Source organism: Mirounga leonina, unplaced genomic scaffold, assembly GCF_011800145.1.
Source record: "Mirounga leonina isolate KUSES-001 unplaced genomic scaffold, KU_Mleo_1.0 Mir_92, whole genome shotgun sequence".
Classification (NCBI taxonomy): domain Eukaryota; kingdom Metazoa; phylum Chordata; class Mammalia; order Carnivora; family Phocidae; genus Mirounga; species Mirounga leonina.
The window spans coordinates 16,604,050-16,608,703 of NW_023270852.1; the positions used below are offsets into that span (position 1 = coordinate 16,604,050).

The window sequence follows — 4,654 nt, forward strand, 5'->3', positions numbered from 1 at the left end:
TCCCGAAGGACCTCCGGATGTAGCCGTATGGAATAGAGGGCCAAGGGCATTCACACAGATGTAACAGCTGTGCAAAAGCCCGGAGGCCAGAGACAGCATCTTGCTTCTGGGGAACGGCAAAGCCCCTGGTGCTGTTAGGGCCAGAGGACAGGGTGCGTGGAGGAGCGGAGGGAAGCAGCAAGACAGGGGCCAGATCACGAAGCGCCTGGCATTTACCAGGCTAGAAAGGAGCTTGTGGGTTTTATCTTGATCGCCATCAAGAGCCCACAGAGGATTTTATTTCTTTCTTTCGAATATTTTATTGACACACTTACAGAAAGATTCACATATCTTAAGCGTACATGTCGATGAATTTTTACAGGAAGTACACCCATGTAAACGGGCATCCCAAGCAAAATACAGAACATTTTCACTACCCAGAGGTACTCCCAGGCCCCTTCCGGTCATTATGCACTCCCCCCCGCCCCCACCAAGGTTAACCACTTGTCCCGTCTTCCAGCACCATAGGTTCATCTCACCGGGTTTGAACTTGATGAAGGTAGAATCGCACAGTATGAACTCCCTGGTGTCTCTGAGAGTCATTGGAACAGCCGCTATAGCGGTAGCTTGAGCGAAGCGCGGGCGCAGTCTTGGGTCCGGGCGCGTGCGCAGACTCGGGTCCGGGCGCGTGCGCAGACTCGGGTCCGGGCGCGTGCGGTCACGGGTCCGGGCGCGTGCGCAGTCTCGGTCTGGGCGCTCTGGCATAGTGCTGCGGACCTTCCTGCGCGTGTCTTTTAGAGCCCATATGTACACATTTGGGGGAATATTTCAAAGTGTGGAATCTGGCTCAGCTGTAATATGTGGTGCCAGATAGTTTTCCAGAGTGTTCGTAGGTGAAAAGTTTTGAGCAAAGAAAAGGCAGGATGAGGCAACGCGTCTCGGAAAAGGCGGAGTGTGAGGGGCGCAGGGACATCGCAGGGGAGCTGCCCTGAGGCTGGTGGCTGGTGGGTATGGAGCTGGGCAGATTGCCATCTCGGCCGGAGAGGGAGATCAGGGAGTGGTCAGAGCAGGGAGGACAGAGAACGTGTGCTGTGGAGAAGGACTGGGACCAGAGACAGGCCCTGGACACAGCCATGGTGAGGGAGCCGTGGAGACAGAGAAGTCTTCGCAGGCTACCGAGAAGTCATAGCCTAGGAAAGAGGGAAGAGCCAGCCAGGGGAGGGGGACAAATCATAGGCACTAAGGGGAGGGTCTGAGGAAGAAGGGCAGGTCTAGAGCACCGGAGACACCAAGAGGGCCGCTGATTAGGACCGAACGAGAGGTGTCCACTGAATTTGATGAGAGCGTGCGGGGGACCTGGCAGAGGGCATGGTCAGTGGTGCTGGTGTGCACGCCAGTCTGCACACTGGGCTGCCACACGATGAAGCAGGAGAAATAAGCAACAGGCTTAAAGGGCTCAGCACTGCATCTGGAAGCTTGACATCCGTCCTACTGAACTCATTCCCCCTGGAGGCTGGGTGCCGCCTCCGGCAAGGGGCAGGAGCAGTCCGCTCCTCCCTTTGTCTCCCCTCTTCCCAGCACCCTCCCGAGCTTCAGTAGTTGTCCTCAGGGCCCAGGCTGAGGAGGAGAAGGTGATGGTGCCAAGGGGTTAAGCCTGAAGGGCCAGGCAAATCTCTCAACAGCTCCGTTGTTTATCTGAAGCTTAAAGGTTACTAGAGGGGGTAGAAATGGGAATCGCTTCTTGAGATGAGAATGAGAACAAAGCAAAGCAGCCTGGGTCCCTGTCCAGGTCCTCTCCTTCCTGGGGACACCCTGCCCTTTCCCTTCCCCAGGTGCGGCACTCATGCCAACCCCGGGGGACCTCCCTCCCAGCACTAATGATGACAGCCACAGATGAGCACCGAGCCGGGCCCCGGTGCTAAGTGCTTTCCTCACAGCCTCTCTTTCAACTTTCAAGGGGATCTGCTGAAGAGAGTGGAGCGTATCATTACCCCCATTTTACAGGCGAGAAAACTGAGACCAGGGGAAGTAAATTCACCTGCCCAAGAATACCGGCCAGGAGGCTGCAGACACTGACTCCAAAGCCTCTGCGTGCTCTAACCCCCACCCAGTCCATCTCTGCACCCAGGCTCTTTGAATCTCGGAGTCATGTTGACCCCCACTCCATCCTCTGGGAAGGCCCAGACCTACCCCTTTCCTCTCCACTTCCTGAAGTAGGAGTTCTGCTGTGCATTCGGGAACAAAAGGGCCACTGTGATAGGGTGGAGTTTTTTACTGGCTGCATGACCTTGGGCAAGTCATTCGGCCTCTTTTCTTTATAAAAAAGTGGGGATAATAATCTAACCTGCCAGGGTGGTGGTGAAGAGAAACTTGAGTTGTACATGAAGGACCAAGTGCAGATGTCTCAGAGTCAACAGTCCATCGGGTTCTGGTCACTCCTTCCTCTGGTTTCCATGTTTGGACCTCCCTCTTCCCTTTCCTGTCAGAGGCTTGGTCGTTTACATGGACAGCTCCAGTGATGGTCTTTGCTGTGTAATCTGAACAAGGGCTCATGTTTGCTTTGGGTAACCCAGAATATCGCCTTGGACCCTGACATTAACATCCCCCAAAACCTTTCAGCCTGAGGGGTTCCTTGCCTGACACTGACAGACCTTACAAAAAAAAAAAAAAAATAGGGCTGGAGTGTTGGCTCAGAGCCACTGGACCAGCCTACCGAGCAGGTTAACTGCTGGGGTCCTCATTTGAAATGCACACCTTGACTCAAAGGCTGATGGGCCAGTAGCACCTGACGGGTCTTCATCCAGTATTCTCTGACTTTTTAATTCAATGAGGTTCCTCCTGTGGACACATATTCTCACATGCAAGCCCCACTCACACCTATGGTCACAGTCAAGCCCACGGTCACACACACACTCATAGCCAAGAGTATATACTCCGAGGAGTCACCTACTGCCAATTGAGGGGAGGGTGCTGTTGGCAGCCAGCAGGTGGGATGCAGAACTCTGTGACAAGGGAGATGTCATGGTCCTGCCCAAAGGGGTTCTGTGTCAGCACCCCCACTCCAAAAAGGGAGTGATGCTTTCAGGTGGGAGGGGCTTTGATGCTCCTTACAATAGAGTAAGTGGGAGGCACTCACCTTGGAGAGCTGTGACACAAGGCTCAGGTTGGAGAGAGGGATGGCTGCCTCAGCCATGCTCCTGGGTGCAGGGGTGTGACCTCCATGCTTCACTTCTCCTGCTGCTGGACAGAACTCCGGTCAGGTGAAGGTTCTCTCAGATGATTCAGGGCCCTGGGGTGCCAGAGTTCTGGAGGTGGATAGGGTGCATAGTGCTAGGGCAATGGCAAGGAGCCACCCATCCTTGGTCCGCTACATTCTGTGATAGCAACACCCCTGCTGTCCCCTCATTCCTGCTGGCGGCCCTGGTCACCAGCATCCATCCCCACTGGCATCTTTTGAAGGGCACACATTCCCATCTGATCAGACCCATCTTAGATCTGGGCAAAAGGGGCCCCTGCCTGGGCCCTGTGCTCTAGAGGCTCATGCACATCACAAAGACTGAAATACAGGTATAGAGATGCAGATAGTAAGAAATTATTTTGGAAGCCCGTTAACTGACTGAGCAAACAAGAAGACCAGAGATGGAAGTCAGAGACAAACTGTCCCCATCTGTGCTGGGCCAGAGGCCCCAGGGCTGAGGTTACATCACTCTGTGAGCATCAAGCCTCCCTGCATCAGACACACTGAAGTGTTAGGAGGTAAGAGTGCATTGGAGAGGCAGAGCCCTCACCCCTCACATATCCAGGTGGGCTCTCAGCTGCCCCCAGCCTGCCCGGACAACCTTGGATCCACATGGCTGGCACCATTAGCCTCACAGCGAGTCTGAGCACCCTCCAAGGGGTTTGGCACAGTAATTAAATCAGGGCCAGGAGGAGGGGGGGAATTGAGTGCAGGAAGTAAAGCAGTAACTGCAAGGTCCAGAAGGAAAACAGAAGCCCAGAGGCACTCACCTGGGACCTCCCTGGTCAGAGCTCTGGGGACAGCACAGCTGGGACACTGTAGCACTGTGGGTCCTGGCAGCCTGTAGGAGGCAGGGAACTGTAGGACAGCTGAGGAGGCAGGTCCAGGGTGGAGGCAGGGATCACTTCAAAGGTACAGAGCTAAGCTGGAGTAGAAGCCAGGTCTTTTGGTAAGAGGACGCTTCCTACCTCCCCACACCCTGCAGGAGCCATGGAAGCTCCAGGCTCATGATTTGCTCCCACGTGGCCAGGGCTTTGTTTCTTCGTCACAACATAATGCTGTTAATGAGACCAAGGCACTGAGCCTTGTCCCTAGGCTGGGCTCTCCTCCCCTGACGACAGCTCCTATCCCCAAAAGACAGACACAGTCTTAAGAATAATTGGTCAAATTCAGCAGATAGGTTTTCTGACGTTGGACTGCTTTCATATCCTCTGACTGTCCCCACCCCAACTCTCCAGACCCACGCCAGGAAGCTGGCAGCCCAGAGCTCATCTCAGGTTGACCTATCAGTGGTTTGTGAGCAATTCAAGGGCAGGATTGGACCCCACCCCTCCATGGGTCTGCAGCACCCAGAACAGAGCTTCTCACAGAGGCCTCAAGGGTACCTGATGAATGAATGAATGAATGAATGAATGAATGAATGAATGAATGAATGAA

At 54.4% G+C, this 4,654-nt stretch overlaps 1 long non-coding RNA gene across 2 annotated transcripts in view; it reads right to left on the reverse strand.

Annotated features, from left to right (window-relative positions):
* Positions 1-336: 336 nt before the first annotated feature.
* LOC118004108 overlaps positions 337-4,654 on the reverse strand; it is an 8,725-nt gene continuing 4,407 nt past the window's right edge. The window contains exons 3-6 of one of the 2 annotated variants that reach the window (XR_004677481.1): positions 3,988-4,142; positions 3,116-3,284; positions 2,324-2,516; positions 337-1,691 (exon numbers count right to left, since the gene is read on the reverse strand). This is a non-coding gene — a long non-coding RNA (uncharacterized LOC118004108). Of the gene's footprint in view, positions 2,517-3,115; positions 3,285-3,987; positions 4,143-4,654 lie in introns of both variants that reach the window. The other variant, XR_004677480.1, reaches the window with a different exon arrangement.